This window comes from Chiloscyllium punctatum, chromosome 18 (genome assembly GCF_047496795.1).
Source record: "Chiloscyllium punctatum isolate Juve2018m chromosome 18, sChiPun1.3, whole genome shotgun sequence".
Classification (NCBI taxonomy): Eukaryota; Metazoa; Chordata; class Chondrichthyes; order Orectolobiformes; family Hemiscylliidae; genus Chiloscyllium; species Chiloscyllium punctatum.
Window position 1 is genome coordinate 7,296,100 of NC_092756.1, and position 20,113 is coordinate 7,316,212.

Here is a 20,113-nt window from a genome sequence, read left to right on the forward strand (position 1 = left end):
TTGACCTCATTGTGTCTGTCTCAGTGACACCGGGGATTGCAAACTGACCTCTCTATGTCTTTATCAATGACTCGGGGGAGAGCAGACCCACCGTTCTGTGAATCACACACCGTGGGGAGAGCAAATGACACCACTGTGTGTGTTACACAGTTCCCGGGGAGTGCAGACTGACCGAACTGTGCGTGTATTACTGGAGCCTGCGAAAGCAGACTGAGCCACTTTGTATGCATCACTGATGGCGGGAAGAACAGACTAACTGCAGTGTGCCTCTGTCACTGACTGCGAGGAGAGTAGACTGACCCCACTGTGTGTATATCACAGACACCAGCGACAGCAGCCTGAAACCAATGTGTGTGAATCTCTAGGTCCAGGGAGAGCAGACGGACTTCATTGTATGTGAATCACAGAAGTCGGGGAGAGCAGACTGAGCCCAATGTGTCTGTATAAATGACTCAACGGAGAGCAGACTGACCCGACTGTTTGTGTATCACTCAGCCTGAGGAGAGCAGACTGACATTATAGTGTGTGTTTCAGTGAAATTAGATCGAGCAGGCTAACCCCACTCTGTCACAACCTGCGGGTGAGCAGACTGACCTCGGTATGTGTGTGTCACAAACACCGAGGAGAGCAGACTGATCCCACTATGTTTCTGTCAGTGAACCAGGGGACAGCAGACTGACACCACTATGTGTGAAACACAGAAACCGTGGAGAGCAGACTGACACCACTGCTGGTATATCATTGAACTCGGGGAGAGCAGACTAACCTCACTGCGTCTCTGTCACTGACATCCGGCAGAGCAGACTGAAACGACTGTGTCCCGGTCCCTAACCCAGCAGAAAGGTGCCTCCATCACTGAGGCAGGGGAGAGCAGAGTGACACCGCTGTGTGTGTTTCATTGACCCCGTGAAAAGCTGACTGGCCCCGCTGTCTATATAACACTGAACCTTGGGAGAGCCGACTGACCCCATCGTGAGTGTATGACTGCCAGTGGGGAGAGCTGACTGACTCCATGTGTTAGTCGCACTGACAACGGGGAAATTAGACATCCCCACTATGTGTGTATCACTGACACCTGTGAAAGCAGACTGATCCCACTGTGCTTTCAGCATTGTCCCCGGTGAGACCAAATGTATCCCACTGTTTGTATATCACTGATGCCGCGAAGAGCAGACTTACCTCACTGTATCTCTGTCATTGACCAAGCGGAGAGCAGACTGATTCCATTGTGTTTCTGTCTCTGACACAGGGGACGACAGACTCACACCACTATGTATGAATTACAGAAAGTGAGGAGAGTAGACTGACCCCACTGCTGGTGTATCACTGACACTAGCAAGAGCAGACTGACCCCATGTGACTGTGTCACTGACCACGGGTGAGCAGACTTACCTCACTGTGTCTCTGTCACTGATATCGGGCAGAGTAGACTGAAACTACTGCATCTCCGTTACTGACACAGCAGAGAGCAAACTCACCTCACTGTGTCTGGGTCACTGACTGCGGGGAGAGTAGATTGACCCCACTGTGTGCACATATCTGACCACCGTGACAGCAGCCTGACCCCACTGTGTGTGTCACACTAAGCCCGGCACAGCACACTGACACCACTTTGTGTGAAACACAGAAACCATGAAGAGTAGACTAACCCCATAGTAAGCGTATCACTGTTACTCGGGATAGCAGACTTACACCACGGTGTCCATATATCTCACTCCCTGAGAGAGCAGACTGAACCCGCTGTGTCTGCATCACTAACTTCGGGTACAGCAGACTGACGCCACTGTATCTAGGTCACTGACTCAGGAGAGGCGAGTCTGATCCCACTTGGTCTCTGTCTGACTCCAAGCTGTGTGTATCACTCATCCTGGGGAAAGCAGACTGTCCCCACTGTGTCTGCATATCTAAACCGGGGAGAGGAGACTATTCCACTGAGTGTGTATCACTGATGCCGGTGGAGAGCAGACGGACCCACACTGTATCTATCACTGATCCCTGGGGGAACACACTGACCCCACTGTGTTTGCAGCACTGTCCCGCGGGAGAGCAGACTGATATCACCGTTTGTGCATCACTGGTCTTGGGGAGAGCAGAATCACGTCAGTATGTGTGTATCGCAAACCCCGAGGACAGCAGGCTGATCCCTTTGTGTCTGTCTCAGTGACCCTGTGTGTAGCAGACTTGCACTTCTGTGTCTTTATCATGAACACCGGGGATAATAGACTGACCCTTCTATGTCTGTATCACTTACTCGGGGGAGAAGTGACTGAACCATCTATGCATGCATCACAAACCCCGTGGTGAGCTTATGGACCTTCCTGTGTGTATTACATTGTTCCCATGAAGAGCAGACTGAATGCATTGCGTGTGTATTACGGAGTCTGGGGAGCACAGACTGAGCCCACTGTGTGTGTATCACTGAGGTCGGGGATAGCAGACTTACCCACTGTTTCTCTGTCACTGTCCATGAGGAGAACAGACTGACCCCACTGTTTGTCGGTCACTGATACCGACGACAGCAGAATGACCACACAGTGTGTGAATCACAGAAACCGGGGAGAGCAGACTGAACGCACTGTTTGTGCATCACTGAACCGGGGACGGCAGAATGACCCCATTGTATATCCATCACTGAAGGAAAAAGTGAGGACTGCAGATGCTGGAGATCAGAGCTGAAAATGTGTTGCTGGAAAAGTGCAGCAGGTCAGGCAGCATCCAACGAGCAGGAGAATCGACGTTTCGGGCATGAGCCATTCTTCAGTGCCCATCTCTGAAACCGAGTCAAGCACACTGACCCCACTGTATCCCAGTCATTGACTGCAGGTAAGTAGACTGACCTGACGGTGTCTCTCTACCGGATCCAGTGGAGAGCAGACTAACAACACTATGTGTGTATCACTGGCACAGGGGACAGCAGACTGTAGCCACTCTTGTGTGTATCACCGGCATCTGGCAGAGCAATCTGAGCCCAAGGTGTCTGTTTTTCTGACCTCGGGGAGAGAATCCTGACACTGCTGTGTCTTTATCACGGACCTCAGGGAGAGCAGTTTGACGCACTGTGTCTGTATGACTAACTCCAGGCAGAGCAGACTGACCCCACTGTTTATATATCACTGACACTGGGGAGAGCAGGCTGACCCCATTGTGTATGAATCACTGAAACTGGTTCGAGAAGACTGACCCCACTGTGTCACTGTCATTGACCCCGGGTCGAGCAGAGTGACCCCCACTGCACCTCTGTGACTGATCACGCATAAGCAGACTGACCTCAGTGCCTCTGTCACTGAAATCGGGAAGAACAAACTGATCCCACTGTGTCTCAGTCACTGATCGCAGGGAGAGTAGACTACATCCACTGTGTGCACATCTCTGACCACGGGTGACAGCAGACTGAACCCACTGTGTGTGTATCACTCAGTCCGGGACAGCACACTGACACTACTTTGTCTGAAACACAGAAACCGGGGAGAGTAGACTGTGTCTGTATAATTGACGCCAGGGAGAGCAGACTGACTCCCCCGTTAGTCTATCACTAACATCCCGCAGAGCAGACTGATTCCACTGTATCTCCGTAACTGACACAGCAGAGCGCAGACTGACCTTACTCTTTAAATGTCACAGAACCGGCAGAGAGCAGCCTAATCCCACTATGTTTCTGTCACTGACACAGGAGACAGCAGACTGTCACCACTGTGTGTCAATCACAGAAACTGGGGAGAGCAGACTGACCCCATTGTTTGCGTAACGCTGACCCTGGGGAGACCAGACTGAGTCTCACTGTGTCTCTGAGATCGGGCAGAGCAGACTGAAACTACTGTTTCTCCGTCACTGACTTAGCAGAGAGTAGACTGACCTCACTCTGTCTCCAAAACTGATGTACGGGAGAGCAGACTGACATCACTGTGTGTGTAACACTGGCTCCGTGGAGAGCAGATTAACTTCGCTGTGTGTTTAACACCAAACCTGGGGAGAGCTGACTAACCCCATGTGTCTGTTTCACTGTCTAGTAGTAATGTGTACCACTGACGCCTGTGAAAGCAGACTGACACCATTCTATTTGTAGCATTGTCCCCGGCAAAAGCAGACGGATCCCACTATTTGTGTATCATTGACCCTGAGGAGAGCTGACTGACCCCACTGTTTATGTATCACTGCATTTCGGGAGACTAGAGTGACCCAATTATTTGTCTATCACTGTCCCCGCAAGAGCAGGCTGGACCCAATGATTCTGTCTCACTACCCTCGCGAGAGCAGGCTGACCCATTTGCGTCTGTCTAACTGACAATGGGGAGAGCAGACTGACCCCACTGTGTCTGTATCACTGACTCGGAGGAGATCAGACTCATGCCTCTTTGTGTGTGTCAAAGGCCCTGAGACTGCAGACGGATCCTCCTGTGTGTGTTTCACTGACCCTTGGGAGAGCTGTGTTTGTATCGCTGAGGCCGGGGAGAACAGACGAATCCCACTGCATCCCTGTCACTGACCGCGGGAAGAGTAGATTGACACCATTGTGTGTATATCACTGACACCAGCGACAACAAACTGACCACACTTCCTGCATATCTCTGTGCCCGGGGACAGCAGACTGACCCCACTGTGCATGAATCACAGAAACCGGGGAGAGCAGACTGATCAAATGTGTCTGCATGAAGCACTATTTAGAGAAAAGACTGACCTGACAGTTGTGTATCCCTGACCCCGGGGATAGAAGACCGAGCCTATTCTGTGTGTGCGTGTGTGTGTGTGTGTGTGTGTGTGTGTGTGTGTGTGTGTGTATCACTGGGACTGTGTCGAGCTGACTGACTCCATTATGGGTATACTACTGAAATCGAGTCGAGCAGACTGACCCTATTGTGTCTCTGTCCCTGACATCGGGCAGTGCAGACTGACTCTGTTGTGTCTCGTACAGACACAGCACAGATTGAACCGAGGTTACTGCCTCTGTCACTGAAATCGGGCAGAGCAGATTGACTCCATTGTGTCTCAGTCACTGACCGCAGGGAAAGTAGACTGACCCCATTGTGTGCACATCGCTGACCACGGTGACAGCACAGCGACCTCACTGTGTGTATATCACTAAGCCCAGGGACAAGACACTGACACCACTGTGAGTGAATCACAGAAAGCAGGGAAAGCAGACTGACTCCATTGTGCGTGTTTTACTGAAACCAGTTAGAGAAGCCAAACCCTACTGTATCTCTGTCACTGTCCCCAGGTGAGAGCAAACCGATCCCAATGCGTCTCTGTTACTGACCGTGTGTGAGCAGGCTGACCTCAGTCTGTCTGTCACTGACATCCTGAAGACGATCTCAATCCATTGTCTCTCTATAACTGAACCAGCAGGGAGAGCACTGACCTTATTGTGTGTCTGTCACTGACCCAGGGGAGGGTAGACTGACTCAACTGTGTGTGTATCACTGACCCAGAAGAGAGCAGACTGACTCCACTGTGTGTATCACATTCCCCGGAGAGAGCAGACTGACCACAATATGTGTGTGTACCAACCATGGGGGGAGCAGACTGACCAGACTGTGTTTCTGACACTGATCCCGGGGAGAGAACACTGACAACACTGCGTATCATGGATCCAGGAGAGAGCCCACTGACACCAGAGTTTGTGTATCACTGACACCGAGGTAACCAAACTGTCGCCATTGCATGTGTATCAATTACTGACCGGGGGACAGCAGACTGACCCCACAGTTTGTCTATCACTGACACGGAGCAGAGCAGACTGACTCCATTGTGTGTGTATCACTGAAACCGGTTCAAGCAGACTGAAACTACTGTCTCTCTGTCACTTGCACCGGGGAGAGCAGACTGACCCCACTGTGTCTCTGTTGCTGACCGTGGGTGAGCAGGCTGACCTCACTCTGCCTCTGTCACTGACATCCTAGAGAAGAAATTCAACCAAGATGTCTCCATAACTGAACCACCAGAGAGCAGACTGACCTTACTGTATCTCTGTCACTGACCCAGGTGAGGGCAGACTGATTTCACTGTGTGTGCATCACTGATCCAGGGGATAGCAAAATGACCCCAGAGTTTGTGTATCACTGACACTGGGAATCCAGACTGTCCCACCTGCGTGTCTAACAATGTCATGGAGGAGAGCAGAATGAACTCACTGTGAGTCTGTCAATAACCCAGGGGAGAGGAACCCGATCCCACTTGGTCTTTGTCACTGACCGAGGAGAGAACAAAGAGATCCAAAATTGAGTGGAACACTAATCCGGGGAGAGACGACTGATCCCACTGTTTGTGTACCACTGACACAGGAGAGAGCAGACTGACCCTGCTGATTGTACATCGCTGATCTTGCGGAAGGCAGGCTGACCTTACCATGCGCGCATCACCAACTCTAGGGATTGCAGTCTGACCTCTCTGCGTCTTTATTATTGACCCCGGCGAGAGTAGACTGACCCATTTGTGTCTGTGTCATTGACTCTGGGAGAGGAGATTGACCCCTCAGTGCGTGTATCACAGGCAGATCACACTGTGTCCAACGTCCCGGGAAAAGCAGTCTGACCCAACTGTGTGTGTCTTACTGAACTCGGGGAGAGCAGACTGAGCCCACGGTGTCTGCGTCTTTGAGGCCGGGGAGAGCAGATTAACAGCACTGTGTCTCTGTCACTGATCGCAGAGAGAAGTAGACTGACCCCACTGTGTGCACATCACCGACACCGGCGACAGCAGACAGAGCTCATTGTGTGCGTATCTCTAAGCCCTGGGACAGCATACTGAAAGGACTTTGTGTGAATTACAGAAGTCAGGGTGAGCAGACTGACCCAATGTGTCTGTATGAATGACTCCGCAGAGTGCAAACTGACACCATTGTTTGTGTATCACTGACACTGGGTAGATGAGACTGATCCCACTGGGTCTCTCGAACTGACCCACCGTAGAGAAACCTGATCCCACCCGTGTTTCTGCAACTGACAAGTGGGCAGAAGACTAAAACCACTGTTTGTGAACCACAGGAACCGGAGAGACCAGACTGACCCGACTTTTTATGTATCACTGACCACGGGGAGACCAGACTGAACACACCGTGACGCTATCACTGACTATGGTTCAGCAGACTGACCTCTCTGTGTCGCTATGACTGATATTGGGAGAGCAGACTGAAACTACTGTGTCTCGTCAGTGACCCAGCAGAGAGTAGACTGATGTCACTGTGTCTCCGTCACTGCCGCAGTGGAGAGCAGACTAACCCTGCTGTGTGTGTAACATTGACCGTGGGGAGAGCAGACTTGAGGATATAAAATTTGATCTTAGCTTATTATTAGACGGAAAAGTTCATGTAGATTTTTAGGAACACAAATGGCTTTTCAATTTAAAAGGATACAAGAAAATGACTGAGTGTAGTGATTGAACCCTGTGAACGTGAACTGCTATTTTGCAGAATTAAGCTGAAATCCAAGGATAAGAGTACAATAGCGTTTTCATAAACTAAATTCTGACGCATTTTTTTTACCATTCGCTCTAACCTTGAACCACAAAAATGCATGATGATTTACATAAATAAGTACCATTTCCCAGGAAGTGCCATTGCATTCACTTGCTGTAAATCATGTCACGTTACTATATGTGACTGATCTTTTCTTGTAATTAATGCTGTATTACCTGTTAAAAAAAAACATAATGTGTAATTTTCGAATGCAATTGCGCAATTCACCACTGAACGCAGAAGCTTTCGCCTCTGTGTTTCTGGATAGAATTACGTCAAGGTAGCTCAATTCAATAAACTAATGACCCTTGCTTTTGAACAGAACACATTCATTTAATTCTGTTGACCGATCTCGAAACAAGAGGCCTCTCTTGAGGGGTCGAAAATCTTCATTTTGTTGCCATGACACATTTCAGCTCGGACAGGTTATGAAAAGTGGTGTAAGAGTTAAATGTCCTTCACTGTTGAGTGCTGAGGAATTATGACAGCACGACGTGAGTATTTTAAGAGCATTTAGTTTTCGTCTTATTCAAGTGGTGTCTGACGTGTTTATTTTCCAGTCTATCCCAAAAGGATCTGTCTAAGCACGGGTTGGGTCTGCGGGAAATTTTACATGTACATACAAAGGGGGAGATAATAACTGAGGTTGGGGGTGCTTTTGTACTCATGGACAGTGGTTTCCAAAAATTGCTGAGCTCTGAATTCCCGAGCTTTGTTTATTTCTGTTTCTTTTTAAAAAATACTTCTATCTCTCCAGCTTCGTTTATTCCCAGATTTAAAAAAAAAATGATCTCCTAAACTTCGTTAATTTCCAGGTTCTAAAAAGTCAGATCTTTGCATCTTCAACATTTTTCAGAGGCTGGTCGCCTCAACAGATTTAATACGGGCAGTTAATTCAAAGAGAGGCAGTTGGCCTCCGATTTCTGGAGTTATTAGGGAGGCCTGTGGCTCCCGATATTTGGATAAATTAGGGAGGCCTGTGTCACCCGATATTTGGAATTATTAGGGAGGCAGTTGGAGCGCGATGTTTGGAATTATTTGGAAGGCTGATGGCCCACTATATTTGGAATTATCAGGGAGGCAGTTGGACCGGGATATTTCAGAATATTAGGGAGGCAGGAGGCCACCAATATTTATGATTATTACGGGGGCAGTTGACCTGAATGTTTAGTACAGGTGGTTGATGGTAATTTAAAATACATAAACAAAGATTTATCTGCTTATAATAGGACAAAAGGAGGCCTGGATCTTAATAATAAGTTAATAGCCGATAAGAAAAACTTAATGATACAAAAAGACTTAAGTTGAGTTTGAAAAAAAATCATGATATTGTAAAACAAATGTGAATTTAAAACATATTTGTGCGTTTAATTAGGGTTTGTGAAAGTCTGATTCGTGAGTATTTGTTTTAAATCAGTTGATATGAAACCGAAGTATAATTAAAATGGGTAATTACATAGGCAGAACAGATTGTCCATTCTGAACGTTAGTAAAATTATGTGAAAAAGTCAAAATGCTGGACTGTTTTGAATGTGATTTGCATTTTGGAATTTAACATGATTTCCTTTAATGTTAATGATCATTTAGTGGTTATGAAGTAAAATATTAATTCCTGTTCCTTTTCAAGGCCCTCCTGTACTAAAGAATGAGATATGGTGTGTGTGTGGGGGGGGGGGGGGGGCGCGGTTGGGGAGTGGGTGGGTGCAGAGCGAGACAAAAAGATAGAAAGCCTTTTGTCTAGTAGAAACCTTCATCCTATGTAATTTAGTTTGAATGCAAATTTTATTTGTGTGATTGAATGTTTGCCTTCTGTTCCTTGGAGCTCAGGATACAGGACTGCTTAAAACTGATTTGCATTTTGGAAATTCAACATATATGGGTGACACGGTGGCAAGAACTGTTGCCTCACAGTGCCAGCGGCCCGGGTTCAATTCCTAACTCAGGCAACTGTCTGTGTGGAGATGGCACATTACCCACCTTTCTGCGTTGGTTTCCTCCGGATGCTCTGGTTTCCTCCCACAGTCCAAAAGTGTGCAGGCTGGGTGCATTGGCTATGCTAAATTGCCCGTAGTGTAAGGTGAAGGGGTAAATGTAGCGGAATGGGTCTGGGTGGGTTGATCTTCGGAGGGTCGGTGTGGACTTGTTGGGCCAAGGGCCCGTTTCCACATTGTAAGTAAACGAATCATAATTTCTTTTATCGTTAAGGATCCTTCAGTGATTATGCATTAAATATTAATTCCTGCTCTTTTTACAGGTCATGACTGCCCTACTGTCAGTTTCAAACAAATCTGTTTTATCCTTCCATGAAAGCCAAGCTTATTTGAAATCAGTTTAGAACGGAGGGCGACAACATTATAAACTTTTTTTTAATTTTAAACTTGTTTGCTTCCACTTAATTTTAAGACTGCTGCATTTTATTAGTGATCATTGGTGAAGACAGTTGTCGTCGTATTCCGAGACATTCAACTGAAGAGCAAGATTTGGGAAGGTTTGTAGCTCAGGTTGAGGTTTAGGGTGTAGGTTTGCTCGCTGAGCTAGTGGACCTGTGCCTCACCACCCACTTCACTTTCAACATAGTCTACAAACAAACCAACGGCACACCCATTGGATCTCTGCTATCAGGATTCATAGCAGAAACGGTAATGCAAAGACTAGAATAAACAGCCCTAACAAACGTCAAACCAAAAATCTGGGTCCGCTATGTAAATGACACCTTTGGCATCACAAAACAAAACAAGATAGAAGAGATATTTGACATAATCAACAACACCCTCACAGGCATAAAGTTCACCAAGTAGGAAGAAACCAACAACAAACTCGCATTTCTGGACGTCACAGCCAAAATAAAGGACAACTGAGAACTGCAAACCTGCGTGTACAGAAAACCGACAAATACTGACCAAATACTTAACTACACCAGCAACCATCACAACACACACAAGCGAAGCTGTATCAGAACAGTATTACAACGAGCCACCACACACAGCAGCACAGACGAACTTCGGAAAACAGAGGAGAACCACCTGTACAACGTATTCAAGAAGAACTGATACTCAAATAATACAGTGCACAGCTTCCTCAAGAAAAAAACACAACAAGCGGACCCAACAGAGCCAGAAACCCTAACCACCTTGCCAAACATCAAAGTTACAGAAATGACAACCAGACGACTAAGACCCCTCGGAATCCTAGTTGCACACAAACCCTACAACACTCAAACAAAAAAAAACTAATCAGCTTAAAAGACCCAATACAACCCATGGGCAAAACCAAAGTCATCTACAAAATTTCAAGCAAAGACTTCCACAAACACTACGTAGGACAAACAGGAAGAAAGTTAGTCACCAGAATACACGAACACCAGCTAGCCACAAAAAGACACGACACTATCTCCCTTATAGCCCTACACACGGATAATAAAATACCATTTCGAGTGAGACAACGCATCTATCCAAAGGCAAAGGCATGCCAGAGAATTCCTAGAGGCCTGGCACTCCATTTTTTCAAACCATTTGTCTGTGCATTCACTCAAATCTTTTCTCCTCTGTCCATAAATCCATGCCACACTCCCCCGCCCCCCACCCCTAATCCCCCCCGTGATTGATCTCACCATCTAAGAGAAACGTTTTTTCAGTCTATGCCATCCATATCCCTGATTATTTTGCACATCTCAATCATGTGTACTCTCAATCTCTTCTGCTCTTAGATAAACAACACCAATCTATCCAATCGCTCTTCATAACTGAAACTATTCTTCTCAGACAATATCCTGGGAAATCTCTCCAACATCATTTCCAGTGATATCACATCCCTGCTATAATGTGAATTGCAAAACTGCACACAATAGTTTAGATAGAGCCGAATGAGCAAGTGAAATAAATGATGTAGAAATCCACAGAAATATGTCTTTTAGAATAAAGTTTCTTTTCCTCAGTGCTGCCCTGTTTCCTTTTCCTGAGCTTGATATTGCAACAATCTCCAATCCATATCAGTAAAAGCTGCTACACGAGAATTAATCTCACGACCGTGGTATTAAAATGGATTGACTGGTTTGAAGGTGAGCACGTGGTTATTCCATGACGGCACAGAGGCGCATGAAATGCCAAAGCTGGGAGTGCTTCTGGTCAAAGGCGGGAGGAAGGGCATATTTGTGTCCGTTTATTAGATTGTTAAGATACAACAGCAGCATTAACCCGCACTGCAGATTGACTCAGTGGAAGCATGCTTTGGGTCATGAGAGCTTGATGAATTGGATGCATTCTCTGAAATTTTCCTTAACAATGCGTCGTTTGTTACTTTTACTCGAAGAGCTGTTTTTGATCACATTGTCTCCACATTGGCCTCTTGCTCCCACTAAACACTCCAATCCAGCGTACATCACTTAAATTCCGACAAAGCCACATGTCATATTCTCATTCCCTCTGTGATAATCGGAATTGAGAATGTCATTCTCTGAGATGGAGCAATGTAGCATGGAGTTGGTAGTGTAGTGAACAATGAAGAACAAAGCACACAGAAAATTTGCAGCCCAGGAACTGGCCCTTTGGACCGCCAAGCCCAAGCCGATCCAAATCAACTGTCTAAACCTGTCGCCCAATTTCTAAGCATCTGTATCACTCTGCTCCTCACTTACTCATACATCTGTCCCAACGCACTTTAAATGAATGTACCCTGTCAGCCTCTACTACCTCTGCTGGCAACGCATTCCAGCACCTACCATCCTTTGTGTGAAATACTTTCCGTGTATATCTTCCCTAAACGTTTCACCACTCTCCTTGAATGCGTGACCTCTCATTATTGAATCCCTCACCTTGGGAAAAAGCTTAACTCAATCCATCCTGTCTGTACCCTTCATGATTTCGTAGACCTCAATCAGGACCCCTCAATCACGTTTTTTCCTAATGAATATAATAGTAACCTACTAAACCTCTCTACAGAGCTACCATCTTCCATACCAGGCAACACCCTCGTAAACCTTCTCTGCATTCTCTTCTAAACGTCCACATCCTGTTGGTAATGTGGCGACCAGAACTGTACAGAATATTCTAAACGCGGCTGAACCAAAATCTTGTGCAATTGTAACATGACCTGCCAGCTCTTATATTCAATGCCCCGTCCGGTGAAGGCAAACATGCCATATGTCTTCTTGACCACAAGATCCATCTGTGCAGCCACCTTCAGGGTACAAAGGATCTGAGTTCCCAAATCTCACTAAATATCAACTTTACGCACAGCTCTTCCGTTTACAGTACAGTTGGCTCTAGAATTAGACTTCCAAAATGCATCACCTCACATTTGCTTGGATTGAACTCCATCTGACACTTGTACGCTCAACTCTTCTGTCTATCTATATTCCCCTTCATTCTTTGACAGTCCCCTATACTTTCTGGCTACTCCACCAATCTTCGTGTTATCTGCAAATATAATGGAGATATTTGGGCTCGCAACCCTTGGAGACTGGAACATGGCAGCCATGAACCATGTTTGGATGCCTGGTTCCAGTGAAGTGCCACTGTTTCCTGATGTAGATCATTAATTCAAACTTCGTTGTAGGAGTCATGATTTAGAAGTTTACAGATGATACAACAATTGGTCGTGTAGTTGCCTATGATGAATAATGTCAGGGACCGCAGGGATGTATGAATCAAGTTGGAAGGAAAAATGGCGAATGGAATTGAATCCAGACGAATAAGTGGTAATGAATTTGGGGAGTTGTAACAATAACAGTGACGATTCTGATTGGTGCACAGTAACAAAGAGATCTTGGAGTGGACATTCACAGATCTCTGAAGATTGTTGTACAGGGAGAGCAGTTGTTCGTGAGGGTTTTTGGATATTTTCTGTTGTTGCCACAGACTGTCGAAGATATTCGACCTTTAGCAACAGCTAGTTTAAGAAACAGCTAAAGGAATGAGCACAAGTTTGGTCAATGCAATAATCAACATTTTTAAAAATTGGAAGAAAAAAGAGGGAGGGCTGAAGTATAAATCGTAGCCCATCAAGACCGCTTCACCACTCATTTACCACTGATTCCTCTCCTAGTCATGCTGGTATGTGCCTTGGAGGATAATTTGCACATGGTGAAGTTTCAGTTCATCTTCAACCTTGTCTTTATAGTCAGTACAGTTTTGAGCTTTGAAGGTTCTGTCAACAAAACCTGGATGACTTACTCCAGTGAATCTTCTAGGCGGTGCAGTCTGCTGCAATTGTGCCTTAGCAGTTAAGGGAATAAATATTGAGGTGTTGAAAAATGGACAGTTAAGTGAATGCATTTTCGTGGAGGGTGTCCTGTTCCTTCAGCGGTATTGAAGCTGAACCCACCTAGCCAAATGGAGAGAGTTCTGTTAAACATCTAAATTGTGCGTTGCGGACGATGTAGGCTTCACGGAGACAAGAGTTGAGTTAATAATCAAACAAAAACGACCGACGGGCATGTTATTGGAGTTAACTTCTTTATATGGGCGGTGCAAGTTCTATTTCTCCTAAATAATAGCTCCCAGGACGATTACACGGAGGAATTCAGTTACAATGAAGTCATTGAATGTCTATCGAATATGATTAGATTCTCATTTGTCAGAGTTGCCATTGCTGTATTTGGTCATTCTGTGGATCAATCCGATTCCAAACGCTTTCTGATTTCAAGTTCCAATTCCCATCCGCGCCTGTGATTTCAACCCATTTCCTCGCTGAAATTTCTCTTCCTGGCTTAATAATATGTAAGGACGACGTAAGGGACAGCAGAGATTTACAAACGTGTTGCTAACACTGCGGCACGGTGGCACAGTGGTTAGCACTGCTGCCTCTCAGCGGCAGAGACCTGGGTTCAATTCCCGACTCAGGCGACTGACTGTGTGGAGTTTGCACATTCTCCCTGTGTCTGCGTGGGTTTCCTCCCACAGTCCAAAGATGTGCAGGTCAGGTGAATTGACCATGCTAAATTGTCCGTGGTGTTAGGTTATAAAAAAAAGGGTGCATGTCGGGGTATGGGTGGGTTATGCTTTGGCGGGTCGGTGTGGACTTGTGTCCACACTGTAAGTAATCTAATCTAAAAAATAACATGGAGCTTCATGGAATGATTGTTTAGGCTAGGATTGAAACACAAGAGATGGAGGGGAGATATAATCAGATCATAACAATTATAAACATTCAATATTCGTAGGATCTTGACAGGGTCGATACAGGCAGGTGGTTTCCCTATGCTCTGAAGAGAGCACCAGACGACATGAACTCAGATTGAGATATTGCCCATTTAATTCAGAAATGAGGAGTAATTTCTTTGCCCAGGGGCCAAGGAATCTGTGGCATTTTCAGCAACCGCTGTTGAGACTGTGTTGTTGGGTATTTTCAAACTGTTCCAGATATTTAATCAGAATGATGTTGAAACTTTGTCGAGGTAAGTGAGCAGAAAGTAGTTGAAGATTATTAGATCAACCATGAGTTCGTTGAATGGTGGGGCAGACTCCATAGGCTGAATGGCATACTTCCACATTTGGTCGAACGCCTTATTTTATTTATAAGTTCCGCAATGTGAGCGGATGGGATGAAGTGATAGAAAAAGTTTTATTAAACAGATCAGACAGAGCAGCAACAAGGCTCATAAACGCAGGAAGATAAAATGTACTCTGACCTGTGGGCAACAAATGACATGCGCCACAGCGCAGGTGGCTGTGGACAGAAGATGTGATTGCTGAAGCAAGTTGGTAGACCTTATACAGTTGGCAAGTCAGTAATCACACTGGATGATGGATCGTTCACACACAGCAGGCGTTTTTGAAATAATGTAAGGTTCGTTTCATTAGAGAAGTTTTTTTGCGGTTCCAATTGCAAGTGACTGCTTGAAATACTGATCAGATCATTTTGTGAAGTGTTAGGTTAAAATACTCATTTACAAGCCCACTGGATAAACTTTTGTTCCCGATCTATTGTTATTTGTTTCTCTTTTTTGATGTAAATTCATAGAAGGGCAAAATGAAATGTGGGGGTTGAGATGGGGGGTGGCGTGGAAGAAAAATGCGTTCCTTCTCATTACACCAATTTAATCTACAATTGAATAGAATGACTGCTCTCACTCTTCCTTTCGACTTTAGTGTCGTGTTGATTATTCGTGAATCTCCCATGCAGTGAAGGACAAGAAAAATACTCTCGATCCAGTGTATACCAGAGGTGTGAGGTGCAAAAAAAAACTGCAGCAGCGGTGTGTGGAGTTAGCAACCAGAGTGTGACTCGAACCCGTGAATGTGGAGCACATCGGTATAATAACCCAACACCATAATCTCTCGGCCTCCTCTGCACATTTTGTGGATGGGTGACATGTGACCTCATCACAGTTACATGAGGCGAAAGTCCTGGATGAGAAATTTACAAAACGGAATCGAATCCACACCATTGTGTTTCTGCTTTCACTGGAATTAAAATAACAGCAAATTGCAATAAATAGCCATGCTCATCAGAATGAATAGCTGTCATTGCTACATTCTGAGTCAGAACTGTGTCAGAATGAAACAGAGGACAAGAATTTTCCGTCATATTCACACAGACATTTGTCTCATAATTTCTTCAGTAACTTTCTCTCTCACGTGAAGAAGCAGCCATGGAGAGAGAAGTAAAGACAATGTTGTGGTTCAATGGCCTTTCTCATGTGGCTGGACCTGATTTGGATTAAATCACGAGAAATGCTGTTTGTACGTTTCATATTAATTTTGCTGCAACCTCACAATGTTCATTGTAATCATCAGAAGTGAATTAGATTTATCTCAGTGGAACGATTAATGTTCTATTCAAACTTGCTCCGACTTTATTTCAGCTTAAGGTAAATATTGCTTAGAAAATCAGAGGGTTAAAGTGCAAAGGAAAACCCAAATGTTTTGTTGCTCGTTGCTTTGGCAGATTTCATTGAATATTAAATGGACCAAACATCATGGTGTTTGTCCTCACATCATTAAAGCACGATTAAAGCAGGAAGTCGCTCTCCAAGCAACTGGTCACTTCCTATTCATTATGTAATATCATCCTTTCACAATAAGAAAAAACCCACTCAGTTCCATTTACAATGCTTCAGGTACATTATTATGCCAAATCTTTCAAAATCCAGAGTTTTTGGAATAGAATCATATTCATCTGCACACGTTCACGAAATTTCTTTACACTTAAATTCAACCAACTTAGACATTGTTTCCCCGCAATATCCGACCGACTACACCCCAGCCCTACACCTTGACCTAGCCACACGCTGTCTTCTCTCTCCTTGTGAAATTTATTCCTTGTATGCTAGCAAATGTGCCTTCCAAATATTTTGTACAACAGATTCTCGGAGTGACAGCGATTCACTTCTAAGTTGTTCAAAGGTTTTATCTAAGGTTTTGAATGCCGGACGTCTAGATGCTTACTTACTTAAAAGAGAGAATTTCCCACCTATTTACTCTGTCCAAACATTTCATAACATGATAAACCCCAATTAAGTCTTTCTTGGTTCAGGGATAACTGTTCTAAATTTTCGAAGATAACAAGTAAATAATATCTCATCCTCAATAAACCCCGTCAGCGTCGTCTCTAATGGATTTATACCCCAGTAAACACCGGCATTATCAATTCTGATAGAATCACAGAATCCGAGAGGGCAAAAAGAGCATTTCAGCCAATCGAGCCGGTTTCGACTCTCTGAAGAGCATCTCACCCAAACCTAGCAAGGGGCAACCCTCCCCCTTATGATGTCAAATAAACCTGTTGGAATATAACCTGGCGTCCTGTGAATTCTGACCTTGTCCCTGCGTTACCCGTGCCTAATTAATTACATTTCATAAATTCACTCCCTGGACACGAGAGGGCAATTTAACTTGGACAATCAACATAACCCTCAGACCGAACAGCAGTGCGAATTACTGAGCCAAGATTCCATCATCGTGAGCAAAACCTGTATCATTTTTAATGGGTTTATACCCGAGTAACTCAGCCTCACCAAAGCAAATCAATCCAAATTCAATATATCGAAATACTACTCTGTGCTTTACGTTCTGATTCGTGCTGCGGGAAATGTTTCAGCACTCATATTTGAATTTTTTTACGCTGTTTCTTCCTCAACTTCCTGCTTCCAAGAAGCACTTCAATCCGGAGCAAGTCTGTCAAAGGTTTTCCTTCCAACACAGTAACAAGGTGCAATTTGCAGAGGTCACGTGTTTGCACTTACACTGACACTCTGCCTCCCTGAGAGTTGCAGTCCTTCCCCACCTTGATTCAGGCAGCACTGTCCTTCCTGTGACATGCCCCATCGAGAATGGAAGGAGAGGTATCAATACCCGCACTTGGGAACGGGGCGACAGTTTTAAAATATTAACACTCTCCCCAGTGGAGAATTCAGCCCTGTGAAAGGCGGGGACACTAGCCACTATACTACCGAGGACAAGAGTGTCAAAGGAGGCCCTTCAACCAACTGTGGCCACACTTGTCAAAAACAACTGCTTAATGATCTGAATCCCATTTCAAAATGCTTCTCCTACAGCTTAATATGTTTTCGCATCACAAGTTCACATATGAGTATTTGTTCAGGTTATAAGGGTTTCTGCCGCTCTGAACAATGCAGACAGCCTGTTTCAAATTCCAATCCCCCCGCTGGCTGATAAAGATTTTCCACACATCTTCTCAAACCATTCTACCCTTCTCCTTAAATCTCTGGTCACTGCTGATCGATCCCTCCATCAATGGCAAACTCGTTCAGTAAACCCTGTCCATGCCCTAACTCAATTATGTCTTGTCTACATCTCCTTTGCACCGCGACAAACATTCCACTCTGTCCTGTCTTTCTTCCTAACTGAAACTCTTCAGCCCAAACAATATCCCATTAAGTATCTCCTGCAATTTTCTCAGTATGATCACATCCCTGCTATAATGTGACTTGCAAAACTGCACACAACACTCTTGCTTGAGCCTAATGAGCATCGTTTTAAAAATTCTGCATTAGTATGACGGCGATTCTGGCTCGGCCGAATTTATTACCCATTCCAAATTGCCCAGAAGGCAGTTAAGACTCAACCATATTGCTATGAGTCTGAAGTCACATGCAGCATAGACCAAGGAAAGATAGCAAATTCCATCCCGAAATGACATCAATGAAGATGATTTTTTTTTTCAACAATTGTCAATGGATCTATAGTCGTCATTAGATTCTTCCTTGCAGATATTTATTGAATCCAAATTTGACGATCATGGCATGGTGGGATTCAAGCCCGATTACCCTGACTGTTACCTCGGTCTCTGGATTATCAGTCCTATGAAATTACCACAAGACCAACACAAAAAGCCAAAAAAGCTGATCTTTTCCAATAAAATGTCTTTTCACCCAAACTGCCCTTGGTCTTTTCCATGAGCCTGACGCTCCAGTTGTCTCTGTCCTATGTCAGTAAAAGCTGCTCATGGGGATTGATTTCACAACCGTGGTATCCAAATGGATCGACTTCTTTAAAGGTCCCGATGGTGGAGTTGTGGCACGTTCACCCAACAACAGTAACCGCAGCAGCAGCACAGACAGAACAGTATGAATGTGAAAGAGAGTGATAGATCGTGCATTGCCACAGAGAAATGGGGGGATGACGGAAAGGTGGTTTAATGATCATGGGAAGGAGAGAAATCTCCGACAACGGCTGTGTTTGAATCCTGATATATGAAACGCAGAGATGTGAAAGAGCGGAATTTGAAGGTAAAACAATTAATTTCTGAGCATGTGTCACAAAAAGGACAACGGAGAGAACACTTAGAGTCGTGATTTGGTTTCAAATCGAGGTTGCTGTGGTCACAATGCAAAATACCGACAACCACGATCACAGTAACCACAGAACAGGATGCTTGCAAGCAGCAATAAGTATACTAGCAGAGGAAATGTTCGGAAGAACAGCAAGTGTACAATATCTGTACTCAGCGAACAGTGACAGACATGTGGGAACTGAAAATGAGCGGAATCCTTCAGTTTGATGTCCACAGAAGCTGTGGAGATCCCTTGAATGAGAATGTTGAAAACGGAGATTGATAGATTTCGATAAGCATCAAAGACTCGGGAGTCAGTACAGGATACTGTTGAAATGTATGCTTCAATAACATTTTAGCTTAACATCGGCACAGCCGCCCAGATCCAACTGGAAATGGGGATGAAATGAGTGTGCGGAGTTGCTCTCTGTCTCCAGTGATGCAATAGGTGAGCGCGCGGTCCTTCTATGATGGTATAGAGGCGCAAGAAATTCCTCAGTTGAGTGTGCTCCTTATCAAGGGAATGATTGTCCCCGTTCATACTATCATAGCGATCTACAGTACATCTTTCTAAGACTGCTGAGTGGCACAACTGGAGCGTGTTGAGCCGTGAACTTTGCAGTGGTGGGTTTAAAAGATGATTTTGCTATTTGGATCTGTGTTTCCGACACTGGCGGTGGCAGCTGCATTTGCTCGCATCAGCTCAGTATCAGTTTCTTCCACACAGTCAAGACTTCAACCTGGAGAAGGTGGTGTTGGGCTGATATTTTAAACTATTCGTCCTTGGCGACTGGAACACCGAAAGGGTGATGTTTCAGTTCGACGAATAAAACCTGAAATGCAAGCCTGACCGCACAAACAGAGATAATAACTTTAATTTCCTGCAATCCCATTCATTCATGTCCTTTATGCAGGGGATTCAACCATCTT